Below are 17,224 nucleotides of genomic sequence, written 5' to 3' on the forward strand. Positions count from 1 at the left end.
ATAACAACTAATCTGTTGTTATTGTCTAGGAGACAATATGATATCTATAAAATTACAACAAAATCAAATGACGATTTTGATACAATTATGGTCGGAAATTAATAATATAACAATTATAGCCTATTTATGAGGTCAATACAGGATATATCGACCCAAAGATGTATATCGACCTCGGACTTCGTCCTCAGTCAATATACTTCTTTCAGGTCAATATATCCTTGTATCGACCTCCTACAAAGGCTATAATTGTATAATATACCACTGAATCAAATAATCAACAGCCACCAATAGTAGACCAAAAATAAATGGATGAATGACCAGCGCTTAAACTTTATATCACGTGATATAACTTTCATATTCCTTAAATGTAACACACTGATTTTATATATTTGGTAGAAATTTATTCACATTTCTTGATCGGGAGCCGGGAAATATCGTTCCTATGATACTATATACCATATCATTGAAGCACGTAGAGAAAAATCTGCCGCTGTTGCCTTCTTTGCATATCGAAGTGGAAATCTTGGTACAAGCTCCCGCTTTGGTCGAACAGACAGTACTATTGTGTATGACCGTGATGATCTAAACATTGGGAATTCATACAACAGACATAACGGTATATTCACAGCGCCATCTATATACGGGTGTGTATTTGTTCCATGTTTCCACGGGCGTATGTTTTAAATCATTGGCAATAATTCAGTTAATGCAAAATGGGCGAATCAGAGATATTAGTATGCCTGATTCCTCCATGGATGGAGGTCACTTTAGGAATCAAGTAACAACAGCAACACCATTACATCTTGTAAAGGGGGATAGTGTCTACGTTCGCATTGGTCACGTATACATGGTGGACGTTGTATTGAAACTAACCGGGATATAAGAACCAATTTTTCTGGGGTCAAGATTCAGTAGAAAGATAATTGTTAGTATGAAGATTCTTAGATAAACGATACTGATTTTTATCTCTTTCATTTTTAAATTGAACTGGTGTTGGTTTATCGGTACCAGTCTCTTTTAGGGCAAGATAAGCCTATATGATGTATTCTGACACGTATTTATAACATCGGTACATAAAAATAGTATCTTTTGTTGTAAAAAATAAACTTTGAAAAGATTGAATATATAATTATAAGTGGAAAATTATGTAATTATTTGAAATCTGCCTGGCAGATTAGATCACATCTAATTAGTTGATTATTTGTCTATTGTAATATCTATTAATATTGTTCTCTGCTGTTTATTGTGTGTCACAATGTAAATATGTTGGTGTTGCTATAGCATGTAACTACTGCTTTGCAAATAAAGAATTCATTCATTCATTCAAGTGAGCTAACATTTAAGCGTAGTGTGATGTTCGGGATGACATTTGTTTGAATAGACGGCCGTTAAATAGGTCAAATAGTTCTCCGAAAGTTAAAAAAATATATATCTTTAAGGTCAAGTTAGAGTGATAGAGAGGCAAAAGATACCAAAGCGATATTCAAACTCATAAGTTGAAATTAAACAAACTGACAATGCCATGACAAAAAACTTAAAACGACGATAAGACAAACAGCAGTACATGTAGAAAACTATAGACTGAGTAGCACGAACCCCAACAAAAACAGGGCGTTATCTCAGGTACCGCATGATCGTCATTTGCAAAGAATTCCGCTCAAACCGGTTCTAGGGGCCGTCTTAAATTTGCAGTGAGTCGAGAGTTTTTGCTCCATGTTGATATTAAACATGATTTGATTGATTGAGTTAAAACATTGAACATATATACATTTATTAAAGAAAAGAACTGCGCAATATATATATATACATATATATATATAAGTGCCTATAAATAGCAGCACATGACATACAAATCTATGGGAGTGTGGATTAATCAGTACAGAGATTAATTCAATTACACAAATAAAATTATAGATTGCCTAACAATGTAATTTTAACACACTATTTAGTATGTAAATATAAGAATGTTTAAAATATTTACAAAATGATGAAAATAAACGCAATATTTCGCTAGACTAAATAGCTTTATCAAGCGTGCATCTATCCAGGTGAAATCGGATGTAGATGATAAGAAACTTTTGCAGCTCAATGTATATGTTGCACTTGAATTTAGCTGCCTTGAAAATAATACATAATTTGGATGAAGTTCAAGATTTTTACAAAATTGGTAGTTGAAGTTAGCAACGTCCATTGGCCAACGTTGCTAACTTCAATATATAACATACATATATATATATATATATATATATATATATACTGGTGAAAAAAAACCAGCAATATGGATTCCTCAGGTGTTGACATCTAATGTACCTAGACCTTATTCTAATTATAGAGAGAACATTTTAAAACCTCTTATCTTATCATCCGGAAAAACATACCAAATGATGTCAAGGAAACAAACGATTAAGATAATTTTTGAATCAAATGTTCAAAGTTTTATTTTAACTTAAAAAAAGATACCTATTATGCTAATTTTAAAATGATTCTTTCTATAACGAAGTTATATTTCCTTAAGAAGTATTTCTTTTTTTTTTCTTCTTTTTTTAATATGATAATTGATTTATTGGTCTAAAGCTGTTACAATAACCTTATTGCTACAGCTTTCACAAACAAGATACCCTGATATATTAATAGAATTATTTCTTCAACTCGAATTTGACCTAAAATCGTATAATGTATTGAGTTTACAGAGGTTTCTATATATAAAGGTCTCCATATCTTAATAAAGTGACTAATTCAGGGGATACTCGGCCAAATTCTGTAGGTTGAGTAATTTGTCATTACAGCAAAGAAAAGTGCAATAAAGATATTTTAGAGAGAAAAAAAATAAAGTGGTATACACATCTGTTTAATGAGAGTTTCAACCATGCATTCCTTAACCTCGGCGGAACTGGAGGGCTCCATGGGTTTGGAACAAAAAGGGTTCAATAAGATTGGTTCAATGAAGGTCTCCATGGGTTAGGTAAACTGTACTAAAAAGTCTCAATTAGATTGTTAATTTAAGTTAAATAAATCATTGTCATTGTTACATTTTGTGCCTGTCCCAAGTCAGAAACCTCTAGCCTTTGTTAGTCCTATGTGGGTTTTAATCCACCATTTTCAAAAAAAAGTAAATGCCTGTACCAAGTCAGGAATATGACAGTTGTTTTCCATTCGTTTGATGTGTTTGAGCTTTTGATTTTGTCATTTGATAAATGGAGTGTCCGTTTTGAATTTTTCTTGGAGTTCGGTATTTTTGTTATTTTACTTTTGATTAGTTTTTTCTGTCACCTATTTTAACATCGGAATCGGACTTAATTCTTATTTTAAACTGAGTTTTACTGTGTGTATTGCTGTGTTTCGATTACGTCAGACCGCAACTGGCTGCTGGCTTGGAACAGGAACATGACTTATGTCGTGGGGATAAACATGCTCGTACTGAGTACTGATCTGATGAGTCAGACCCGGAGAATTCATTTTTACAGTTTTTGCCTCGCCTGCGACGGCAGTCTTAGAATGCGAGACAATTGGGATCACTATCCAGCGGTGCCATCGTAAACCATTACTGTTTTATATTTCAGAGGATAGAAGATCTGGATGCTTTATACCTTGTAATCAGATGACTCATGTTACGAAATTTCGGGAAAATGTAGCATTTGTAATATATTTATACTTGTCTTCAAGAAGCATGTATCATTAGTTGATCTGTACAGGATTACATATGTTGAGAAACTAGTCTTTAATATAAAAAAATAAGTAGATGTGGTATGATTGCCAATGAGACAATTTTCCATCGGAGACCAAAGAATCAGGATGTGAACAACAATTAGTCCAAAATACGGCCTTCAACAATGAGCAAAACCCATACCGAATGGTAAACTATAGAAGATCCTGGCAATTAAGACAAAATGTAAAATTTACTAGTCAACAAAAGTAACGATACACAAGTTTGGACTCCAATTTATCATAAAATATAATAAATAAGAAAAAAATTGTTAAATTGTCCAATAAAAAAAAATTCATTTGCAAATTGCAAAGCAAATGCATATGATTAAAAGAATCTGACCAAATTGGAAAGTGAGAAAATACCGTGTTATTGAACATAGGGTCAAATTTATTTTGCGGAAAATGATTACAAAAGTCGGCACTTAATTTCAAAGATGAGAATTAAGTATTCAAATATCTGCAAAGGCATTCAAGATTTTAAGCAGACCATGTTTTAGTTTAAAGTTTTAAGTCCTAATATCGATTTTACGATTTTTGAAATAACAAAAATAGCAAAAATAAAATTCGCGTATTTGCCTTAAATCAATAGTTTTGATGAGAAAATAACACTCTGTAAATATTTGACCAATCGGGCAATTATTTACCTTGGTAGTGTATCCAATTTCATTATATATATGGAAAATGCATTGCCTTGTATCGTTTCTTTTGTTGACTAGTATATTTCAAAAGAGGAAACTTACCGCCAGACTTATGCTTAAAAACATAAACGAACATCAATTATGACAGACGGAAACAAACCACCACCACTGAATTACAGAATCCTTGGACATGCAAATTAGGAATGTGGCGGGGTTTAACTTGTTTGTAAGCGCTCAGCCCTCCCGTTATTCGGGACTATGGGGTAACAGCACAACATAATAACAAATTGTAAAAAAATGTTGTAAATGGCTTGATTCGTCACATAGGCACGAAGCACAAAAATAACTTAAAAAAGACAAAGACAAATAGTACCTTTCTTATACTAAAATATCCAAATCCCATAAAAATTTCTATATTTTCTAAGACTTATTCTTCCAGTGAAACAATGACCACGGAAAGTGTCCATACCATATATGCAGTTGAATAAAAAAAAGTACAGAGTAGTATTTAAACTTTAACGGGCATCCCATGGGAACAAAAAAGTGCTAAAGCTTCTTTTATTTGTATAACACATTTGAAGGTCTTTTTACACTAGACAATTCAGAAGTTCCTCTAATATGCCACACAACAACAGTAGTTCGGTCCACAGTGATCTGGTGATCCAGTGCACCCTCTTGGACCGAACCCATAGGTATGGAAGCCAACTAAACCAGTAGTCTGCATAACATCACTGGAATTATATTGGTCTGTGTAAACTTTGTAAGCATCGAAGCAGACAACTCTGAAATTGACAAAAAAAAATAAAAACGTTTAAGTCCTGCATTAAAGAAGTGGAAAAGTTCATTTGGCGCCGAATATAAATGAATGGTAAGATGTAGGGAATCGATTGACCGGTGATAACGGCATAGCAAGAGCTGCTGACCATAACCACAACACTCTGGAATATATTATATGTGTCATCGATAATATGTGTCACTTGTCGTAGCTACAATCAAGTCCACATTTTTCATTTAAGTGATTTATTACCGTTTTTTACTGGTCATAAGCATCACAAACGACGTGTGTCAATACATGAGCAAGTATTTTGGGGTAAGAACAATGAAATTACACACAATCCTTCAGTAACTTCATTGCCTGCGTTCATAAAACATAGATTGCTTACGTGTCTTTCTTATGGTAAATTGTGCCAACTATTGCATTTTTTGCATCTGAACACATTGCTTTGCAGTCCTTTGTAGTTTTCTCACAATCCCTTCTCAAAACAAACACGTGACCATTTGAATGACTTGCGCAGTAGGAATGTGCTGTTTTGTCAAAGGATGCATAATCCAATCCATTGATACAGCTTATAATGAAGATTGCTACAAATGAAAACATGTCTCCTATCAAATGAAGTATCAAACTATGACAATATATATAAGAGATTGTGTGAACAGATTAATAAATAGGTTCAGAAAAAGTTATTGACACAAGAGGCCTGAAAAATTTCATTGCCACGTGTTAAGCTTTACAAATAAAATGTAGTATAACGAAATGCGAGTTCTATATTTTAATTAGATTGCAAGCTTTAAGGTGTCCTGAATCTGTAACAACTGTTAAGACATTGCATTGTACAGAGCCTACCAAGCTTAATACATGACAGAAAAGCTAAATCAATATAGGCGGATCCAGGGGGCCCGGCCTCCCCCCCCCCCTTTTGTGGGAAAAATTTGGTTGATTATATAGGGAATCACTGAAGCATGACTGGAGCGGGCGCACCCCCCCCCCCCCCCTTTTAGGTCAGTCAGTGGGCCCCCTTACAAAAAGTTCTGGGTCCGCCACTGATTATTTAAATGACAACAATAACTAAAAAAAAATCAATTAACAGCCAAGAAACGAATTTTACCAATTTTGAAATTATAAGGCATGTTTCAGTTTTTATACATTCTTGGCTTTGATATATTCGTCTGTGAAAGTTCCTTGTGAAGGTAAACCCAGAGAAGTGCTTCGGACCCATGAATTATATAAAGTAATGTTTTGTATCAAAATCTAAACGTATTTTTTCATTTAAATTTTTTCTTAAAATGTCCTGTACCAAGTCAGGAAAATGGCCATTGTTATATTATAGTTCTTTTCTGTGTGTGTTGCATTTTAGTGTTGAGTTTCTGTTGTGTCGTTGTTCTCCTCTTATATTTGATGTGTTTCCCTCAATTTTAGTTTGTAACCCGGATTTGTTTTTTTCTCAATCGATTTATGAATTTCGAATAGCGGTATACTACTGTTGCCTTTATTTGTTCAGGTTGCTGCCTTGTTAACGTTTATCACATAGTCCCTTTTATAATTGGGACTTTTTTGATTGATTAATTGTTTACTGCTAATGATGTTATATTTTATTTAAAGTGATGAATAGGTTCTCCAAGTAAGGCTTGTTCTCAAAGTAATTAAGGCTTGTTCTCAAAGCACAACAACTGAACCAACAACAATAACTGAATTACAGGCTTGTTCTCAAAGTAAGGCTTGTTGTCTCATTGGCACTCATACCACATCTTCTTATATCTATCTTTGTACTTCTTAATAAAGTACTCACTCGGAGAAAGCAGATAATTGACGTCGAGACGTGCAGCTTCGATTTTGTGTATGGTGAAATACATCTATAACTAAGATTATGTAATACTGTTTTACTGTGGTTAAATCACACAATACTTCCACCCTCTTCTAATAGAAAATCAGTTATGAAGTTAACACTATATTAGTGGTATAAAATGCAAGAATAAAATATTTCAATTTAAAGAATCAGGATGTGTTCTGTCATACTTCGTGTGCATACCATAATGACTATCAAAATTTCTAATATAAATATTCTTATTCATATTCAGTTTGTTCTTATGTTGTGCTGTTGCACCACCGTCCCAGGTAAAAAAAAAGGGGGATCGAGCTCTCACAAACATGTTTAGCCCCGCCACATTCTATATGCGCCTGTTCCAAGTCAGGAGCCTGTAATTCAGTTGTTGTTGTTGGTTCATGTCTTTCATATATGTGTTCGTAAATTGTTTTGCTATAAATTAAGCCGTTAGTTTTCTCAATTGAATTGTTTCATATTTTTCATGTCGGGGCCTTTTATAGCCGACTATACGGTATGTTTTTTTCTCATGGTTAAAGACCTTACGGTTGCCTATAATTGCTTAAATCCACTTCATTTGAAATTTAGTGTATAGTTGTCTCATTGGAAATCATACCACATTTCCTTGTTTTCATATTACTACGTTTTTTTTTTATATTTTTTTCATTGAGAAACCCACACTAACCACAATGTCATTCTGTGCCCTGTAGATCCTTTAAACATGTCATTTATTTCACATATTTTACGTTGATTTATTTTCACGTGGAAAAGGTCAAGCTTTGATCTTCCACTTTGGCGAACAATTTGTGAAAGTTACGTTTGAAAATTTTATATTGATTTATCTTGTTTATTCATTTACTTTCTCGTGGATTAATTATTTATTTAATTTTTAGAACATATTCAATCAAAAACAATTAATGAATTGATTTTTTTTTGGTATCAATTCAGATATAATGTGATAGAGGTTTGACAATAGTGAACGAGCGAATATTAAAAGTTATTCAAAGCATGAAACAGATAATGTTTGTTTGTTTGCTATAAGTTCATGAGGTCTTGGATTTGTGGGGAGACGGCTCCTCAACTGACCGCTGACTGCCCTATTATGACTACTTTGAAGATAAAGAAAAGCAAACAAAGTTAATTTTCCTTCATGTAATGGTTATTTCTTACAATACATTTGTATTTCATAAGATAGGAAAGAAATATATTAAGATAAATGTAGTCAGGAGCCTGTAGTTCAGTGCATGGTTGCCGTTTGTTGGTATGGTTCATAGGTGTTTCTCATTTCTCGTTTTTATATAGATTAGACCGTTGTATTTCCTTTTTGATTTGTTTTACACTAGTCATTTCGGGGTCCTTTATAAGTGCTGTTCGGTGAGAGCCGAGGCTTCGCGTTGAAGGCCGTATTCTGACCTATAATTGTTAACTTTTTATACATTGTAACTTGTATGGGGAGTTGTCTCATTGGCACTCATACAACATCTTCTTATTTATAGTAAATACAATACAGATTTCATTAGTTTCCTATTGGTGTATAAACTATAAACTATAAAAATTAACTGAACTTACCAAAAAGAAACATGTTCAACAACACCACAACGAGATTCATTTTAAAAATATCACTGCAAGTACGCAAAAAAGTACGCCTAACTTTGTCGAGGAATATATTTTGTCTAATCTGCGCATATGTGTTGTGTATGTTTGTTGTAGTTTGATTGGTCGTTGCGGTAGTCGCACGCATGTGCAGGTAACTGATTCGATAAAAATGTTATTTAACATTTACCATGTAAATTGTATTATTAAAGAAATAACTATCCTACAAAAATGTGTTATAAAAAATGTCATAAAATAATATGATTTGATATGAATCAAAATAGATAAGGATATAGCGGCATTGTTTTAAAACCCTATACGTATATCGTAGGTTTTACTGTCGCAGATTGGCTGCACCTAACGACGCATTTATTATTTTAGATAGACAATAGAACTAATGTATCCATGACGTTAGCGATATTTTGATGTTTCCATATATTTTTTTCTCTCAACTGTGTATAACATATAAGCAAAAGAATTTTAACCACATCGTCTTATTTTTACATTATTATCTCATTAAATCTTCAATTTTTAAATGTTTTCGTTTGAAAGTTATGTAGATGTTACTAAGCTCTAAAGTATGTTATGTAACATATCCTGTTCAAGTGTGTGTGGTAATATATGACAAGTGATCAGTTTATATATGAATTGACTTTAATGGTATTTTCTGCTTCATATTAAGACTTGTACTTGTGCGACCTAAGTGATTGTCAGCAGCAGACTCCCATTCTTATACAATCCAAAAAAAGTTTCTAATTCTAAAAACTTTTTTTTACAATTTTAATACAACAGAATCAGGGTAGTAATGATAAGGACATAAAATATGTACTTCGGCGCAAAAAGTAAAATAACAAAAATACCGAACTCCAAGGAAAATTCAAAACTATCAAATGGCACTTTTGTCTATTGTTCTTATCTCGATGACGGCGCCTTAGGCACAGAAACATACCGATCTAATTTAGCCGTAAAAGCTATTGTTATAACAGTCTTCAAATTTACAATGTGTTTGATAAATGTTAATGCAAACGGAATATCTGATATTAATGATGACATAGTCTTGAAACGGGAACAGAGCTTGCCCTTGTAAAAACAGTGAAATTCCAGTAAAACACGGATATGATAGTAATTGTAATAACATGAGCAACCCGACGGGTGCCACATGTGGAGAAGAATCTGCTTACCTTTCCGGAGCACCTGAGATCACCCCCAGATTTTGGTGGGGTTCATGTTGCTCAGTCTTTAGTTTTCTTTGTTGTGTTTTGTGTACTATTGTTTGTTTAGTGATCTTTTTCTTTTTTAGCCATGGCGTTGTCTGTTTATTTTCGACATATGAGTTTGAATGTCACTGTTATCTTTCGCCCCTAGTTTAATTGATGACATAATTACCATATACTAATGATGTTTCCTGACAGTAGCACTATTAAATACATGAACTCAGTGGATGTGAAACCTTGAGCCAAAATTTACTTGTCTATGAGTTTGCATTAAAAATTCAGGATTAATGCGCTCCATGGTATACTAATTTAAGATTTCCAGAAAACCAGGGATTATTTTGGTAGTACCTGTGTTCCCAAGGTCAGATTTTTCTTATATGACTTTAAAGGTAGGTTGAAAATTGGCATGTAGAAAGGTGATACATGTACAATTCAGGATATACCTGGTTTCTAAGAAGTTAAACTTAAGGTAAAATATTACGAAAGCTGTGCAAATTGCAAAATTTGATTGAACAGATAGGGATTTTTAATTGGTGGTCTGACACCCAAATTAAACCGCAATCGGGAAGTTGATGTGTAAGTCATCACTTTATTCTAGCCTTTTCTTAATTGTAGTCAAACAAAATGTATAGTAAGTAAGTGATATAATCAGATGCACATTAATTGTTTTAATCATGTACTAGTATTGGAATGCATCTAAATATTTTTAAAGAGTATATTTCTCATCGAAAATGGGAGTCATACTTTATTTTTATAGTTACTTTAACTTAAAAGTATGTCAGGTTAGAACACAAAACAGATTAAAGTCACTATGCAAAGGAAAGTAAAGCAGTAATATATGATATATATTAAATAAAAGGCAAGAATATAGGATTAGTTTAATTCATGGGTAACTGAGATTGCCCTTTTCAGACTTTTCAGAAAGCCCTGCAACAGCAGTAGTTTGGTTCACAAATTTTCCCTGGGTAGGTACATCCTGCTGTACCATAACCGTCAGGCTGGGAATTCGAGGGATTGTCCCGGAGCTTGCTTTGACGTTTAACAATGTGGTATGCATCAAAGCAACTGACACTGAAATTTGAATATTGGGGAAAATGTATTGTATGGAGTAAGAACAGTTAGCAACATAATAAGCAAAGATCCTGCACTGATAGGGTCAATTATCGCTATTTTACGAATTTTTCCTTTGATTTTGTTGACTGATAATTTCCGTTCTCAGTTGAGTCGAGTGATATGAAAATTATCGCTAGAAACTAAGGGAACACGTGCCATTGTCAAGGAAATTAACAACGTCTTCATAGGTAAAATAGCGATAAACAGATTATCATTGGTCATCTCAACTCGATTGCTTTTCTCGCTTTCGCCGTACCGGCTCAAGCGAGAAAATCAAACTCGTTGAGATAACCAACGATAATCTATAATTCTTAAATGAAATGCATTGATATCATAATCATAATGGTGTGCATTTTTTTTTAGGAGGAACAACAATTCGCTAATGTATAGTTTGAAACAAGACTTTTTGTTTTTCTGCATGGAATTGAGGACAAAGTTTGCTCTCAGCATTTCAATCGATCTAGTAAGGTTTCTTCGGTCATATAGCGCCTTAGGTTTTGAGGTATTTATACATCCTTGATGTCATGGACTGGTTGGATGGTTAGATGTTTGGACTATAAGCGATCCTTATAAAAATAAATCCAGAAAAGCGCGTCATGCATGAAACTTATCAGAGGTAATTTTCATTTCCCAATACGGTTCACTCCGTTGCTGTATAGAGCTTCAGATCTGTCTATTTTTATTTTTGATACTTCTGATTTCTTATCTATTATTTTTTTTATATCATTTAATGTCTTTACTGTAAATTCTTTCATTAACCTTGGGTTACCTTTTATTAGTCAATGATCAAAAATGTAACATTTAAGTCATCAGACATATATCGAGTTTTAAATCTCTAAAATTCATTTAGCATACTCAAATCAAGATAAAAACAAAACAGGAACAACCGCATGAACTCCAAAAACATAGAGAGATGTGTGCGTCGACTAACTATCCTGATTGCACCTGTGCTAGTTCCCAATTCACATATAACCTGACTGGCCACGTTATTACCGATGACCTCAACATTGTCAATAACAGTTCCCTGCGAAACTGTGTTATCCAAAGGTCCGAAATATCGTGAGCCTAAATCCATCAATTGGAAATACAACTTCAAAATACTGATGGATTCAGTCGAGGATTATGCCAGGCAATGGGCTAATTGCTCGAAAGAAGACGAAGATACTTTTTCCGAATGGATTAAAGCTGTGAGGTCGTTGATACAAATCAGAATTAAGAAACTGAATGCGTCTATAAATACCCATGCTACGTCAATCTTTAAAGACCCAAATGTTGCAAAACACTTGTCCTACCTCCATGACAAATATGTTGTTTTCCCAGCAGAAAAAGTCCCAAACAACATCGTTTTTGTGTGTAAATCTCATTACATACACTGTTTGATAAATGAATTAGGTATTGACAATTCACTTGGAAACTCAACATATATCCCCACGACACTTACCAAAGAGGAAATCCTGGATAATCATAGGTCTGTTCTATGATCATTTGGAATTTCAACTAACGATGAAGAACTGGATCTTCCATCACTGTTTTGTATACCTAAACTACATAGGTGTCCTTACAAACAACGGTATATTGCTGGGTCTTCCAAGTGCTCCACGAAGCCTCTTTCTAAATTATTAACATCTATGTTATCAGTAATCAAAACCGGGCTTCAAAGTTATTGTGAAACTGCATATTTTAGGGGTGGCGTTAATCAGATGTGGATACTTAAAAATTCCAAAGATCTTTCAGAGTACATACAATCTAAGACTCTTTCATCTTGCAATAGTATTAAAACATTTGACTTTTCTACACTTTACACAAGTATTCCCCATTCTAAACTAAAAGACAAATTGAAAGAGTTGGTATTGCTTTGTTTCATAAAAAAGAATGGCCAACGTAGATACAAGAATCTTGTCTTGGGGAGGGATAAATCCTACTTTGTAAAGAATCACTCTGATTCAAACAAAATTTTTTATGAAACTGACATTATCAAGATGCTTGATTTCTTGATTGACAACATATTTGTAACGTTTGGAGGACGTGTTTTTCAACAAACTATCGGCATTCCCATGGGAACCAACTGTGCTCCTCTTCTTGTCGATTGTTCCTTTATTCTTATGAGGCGGACTTCATACAAAAACTTCTTAGTAAGAAAGAAAAGAAGTTAGCAATATCCTTTAACTTTACTTTCCGCTATAAAGATGATGTCCTCTCACTAAATAATTCAAAATTTGGTGACTATGTTGAACTCATCTATCCCATCGAACTAGAGATAAAGGATACAACAGATACAGTAAAGTCTGTCTCATATCTTGACTTACATCTAGAAATTGACAATGAGGGTTGGTTGAAAACAAAACTTTACGACAAAAGTGATGAAATCAGCTTCCCAATTGTGAACTTTCCATTTCTATGTAGCAACATTCCAGGAGCGCCTGCATACGGAATATATATCTCCAAATTGATATGATATTCCCGGGCTTGTATTTCCTATAATGATTTCCTTGATAGAGGATTGCTGCTCACAAGGAAGCTATAAAACCAAGAGTTCCAAATGGTAAAGTTGAAATCATCCCTTCGTAAATTTTACGGACGCCATCACGAGACGGAGTTGGTTGACCATTACGGAATATCCGTTTCACAGATGATATCGGATATGTTCCTAATGTCGTAACTACAATCCCGTTTCCTTTCCACGAATGTGATCTACCGAATTAGACTATTTACCGGGTTTGTAATAACATTAGCAACACGATGGGTGCCACATGTGGAGCAGGATTTGCTTACCCTTCCGGAGCACCTGAGATCACCCCCAAGTTTTGTTGGGATTCGTGTTGCTTAGTCTTTAGTTTTCTATGTTGTGTCTTGTGTACTATTATTTGTCTGTTTGTCTTTTTCTTTTTTAACCATGGCGTTGTCAGTTTATTTTCGATCTATGAGTTTGAATTTCCCTCTGATATCTTTAGCCCCTCTGTTATGCATGCACCGACCCGAAATGCGAATCCACCAAGTCATAAATAGAATGCAATCGGTAAATAGATGCAATGATTATTCTCATATCCAAAGATTTAAAATCGCGAAAGCATGTCGGTGCGAGTTAGAGTTGAAGTGTTTCTCTCGGGTTTGGTTTGTGACCCGAATTTGTTTTCACTTTATCGATTTATGACTATTGAACAGCGGTATATGACAGTTGTTATCCATTCGTTTGATGTCTTTGAGCTTTTGATTTTGCCATTTGATTAGGGATTTTCCGTTTTGAATTTTCCTCGGAGTTCAGTATTTTTGGGATTTTATATATCCTACTGTTGCCTTTATTAAGGTTTAGGACACATTACTAGTATATCATTCTCGCGAAAGCACGTCGGTGCAAGTTAAGCCTGGGACACATCATATCATTCTGGCGAAAGCATGTCGGCGCGAGTCAGGCCTAGGACACATCATATCATTATCGCAAAAGCATATCGGTGCGAGTTAGGTCTAGGACACATCATATCATTCTCGCAAAAGTATATCGGTACGAGCTAGGTCTAGGACACATCATATCATACTCGCGAAAGCACGTCGGTGCAAGTTCGGCCTAGGACACATCATATCATTCTCGCGAAAGCACGTCGGTTCAGGATAGGCCTAGGGCACATCATATCATTCTCGCGAAAGCACGTCGGTGCAAGTTAGGTCTAGGACATATCATATCAACAAATTCGTGATGCATTGGGACAATCAAACATATGTAGTGTCTATTTCAGTTGTTGTAATTTCTCATATATAACTTGCTGGAGCTGTTTTCGTGTCTGAAGCACACCCCTCATAATGAAATCTTGTAACGTTGCATATATGCGTACCCGTTCATATGTGTACGTCCGCTTTAGTTAATCTGTTGAATAAACAAGTAAACCTATATAATTGATATGTGAATTTGTGCCAATCATTCATTCTAGATAGATATATTACAGAAAGAACAACAACTGTCAGATCTGCAGTGACATCACAACATGTAACTGACCAATCAATAATTAGCATTTGTGTTATGTAAACAATGTTGAGAGGTGATGCCAATAAGAGTCCTCTAGATTTTCCATAGACTTCAATGCAAATTAATTTAATTGATATATATCGACACCAGTTGAATATAGTAATTTTACTCTTTAATATTGTTAAAGACACTATACAATATCTCCATTTTGATTTTTATCATACTATATTCTCTGGTTAAAAAATAATCGGCAATATAAATAATCAGTAATCACCTTCAAATAGATGAAAAATCTAGAGGATTCCTATTGGCATCACCCCTTGAAAAATATAAATGCCAGGATGTCCGGATCTGAGAACTGTCAGCGCAGGACTTTAAAAAAGTTGAACTGCAAAATCCAACATTCGCTTGATATAGATGGTATTGATAATTAGAATGCTGCAGAATGTTATTTGCAAGAACAATCCGGAGGTTAAAGATCATGACTACCTTACTAGGCACCTGACGGATGTTTTCTGTAACAATTGTAATTTGTCAATAAAGAAAACGTTCAAACTTATTGTTTTACATAATTTGAAAAGGATTCTAATCATCAGTAAAATAGGGAAGTTTACAGAAAACATAAGTGTTATTATAAGAAAAATATATTTCAGTTTTTCATTGGGAATCTTCTTTTTATTAATGCATTACAATTTTTTAATAGTTCACTACCAACTTTCACACAAGATTCCGGATATGAAGAAAACACTGCATTTCCGGGTCCAAATACCTCTACTAAATTGTTTAGAAAAGCAGTCTTTCCCTGTGACTATGTCGTTACCGAAGACAAATTGAAAAACTTTGCCTGCCTTTTTACAGTTGCAAAATGTACTCACCGTCTCTTCTGTTTTCTGATTGAAGCCAGTATTTTATTTTTTGCACCAGCACATATAGCTTTGTAATTTTTTGCTACTTTTGGACAGTCTCTTCGAAGAGCAAACACCCAACCACCTGTTAAGCTACCCGCACAGTAAGATTGTGCCATCTTATCAAAGTTGTTGTATGTCAGATTTCCATCATACTTCTTTAGTAGGAGCACTGAAATTTTACAAGCAATGTACCCTTTAAGATATCGTGATTAGAGTTTTAAAGTGTCCATTCAAAAACCTATTTGAATTGAATGAACATTTTCAATATTTTTTAAAGTACGCTATTATACGTCAAATTAAATAGAAGTACCAATTTTGAATTTACTAATATGACTGAAAAATTACTTAACCAGGCTTAATCCACCATTTTCTACACAAGAAAATGCCTGTACCAAGTCAGGATTATGCTTAAGTTGTTATCGATTCGTTTGATGTGTTTCAGCTTTTGATTTTGCCATTTGCTTAGGGACTTTCATCTTCGCTAGTCAAGGGTTGCGATCCACTCCCCTCCTCTTAACCCGACCTTGGCGGAGAGGAGGGAAGTGGATCGAAATCCTTGGCTAACGAAGACGAGGAACTTTCCGTTTAGGTTATCGGTATTTTGTTTTTTTTTCTTTCCATACTTTTCCATGTTCCAGATTTCATATATTTTACATAGATTTTTAGTATTAAAAATCATACTATATAAAAAGTAACTGACACTCTGTAAAAACGCTTGAAAATGTATATACTATATTAAATATGTCGGGAAGTATTCAAAACATAGAATATAAATATCGAAGGTCAGTGAAACAGGAAAGATGAACATTTGTATTGGCTACAAAGGTTTGAACACGACACGTAAATATGATATCACAAGTTTAAAACATATGGATATGGTATTTAATATGCATAGAATATGTGCAACTGTACGTTTGCAAGAAATTCTCAATAAATCAATCAATCAAATAAACATACTAGAGGCTCTCAAGAGCCTGTGTCGTTCACCTGATTCTACTTTGGTTTTGGAAATCATGTAATAATAGACTAAAATCATAACAGATACCCTAATATTGATTGGAGTCAAATTTTGTTTAATATTGGCCCCGTTATTTAATGAAAAATCCTTGTGGCCATCTTGAACAATAAATCAACAAAGTAGCAACACTTCATGTGCCTCATAAGGAACATGTATGCCATGTTTGGTTTCAATCCATTAAGCGGTTTTCTAGAAGAAGACATTTGTATATATTTCCCATAGGGTCCTATGTTAAACTGAGTTCCCCGTTGGCAGCAATCTTGGATGATGGTTTGGCTACAGAGTATCAACACTTGGTCACCACCTCATAAGGAACATTCATGCCATGTTTGGTTTCATTCCATTCAGTGGTTCTCTATAAGAAGTTCAAAATGTAAAACATTAACGACGATGACGACGGACGACGGACGCCATGAGATGGGAAAAGCTCACTTGGCCTTCGGGCCAGGAGTACTCATAAATAGGAAAGTGCAAATC

At 34.2% G+C, this 17,224-nt stretch overlaps 1 long non-coding RNA gene across 1 annotated transcript; it reads right to left on the bottom strand.

The window, feature by feature from the left end:
* Positions 1-4,887: 4,887 nt before the first annotated feature.
* On the bottom strand, positions 4,888-8,655 carry LOC127731684 (uncharacterized). The gene is made up of 3 exons (XR_007995688.1): positions 8,513-8,655; positions 5,507-5,705; positions 4,888-5,125 (listed from the first exon to the last, which is right to left on the bottom strand). It is a non-coding gene; the product is annotated as an uncharacterized LOC127731684 (long non-coding RNA).
* Positions 8,656-17,224: the final 8,569 nt, after the last annotated feature.

The sequence above is a fragment of the Mytilus californianus genome, unplaced genomic scaffold (genome assembly GCF_021869535.1).
Source record: "Mytilus californianus isolate M0D057914Y unplaced genomic scaffold, xbMytCali1.0.p SCAF_20, whole genome shotgun sequence".
NCBI classification, from domain to species: Eukaryota; Metazoa; Mollusca; class Bivalvia; order Mytilida; family Mytilidae; genus Mytilus; species Mytilus californianus.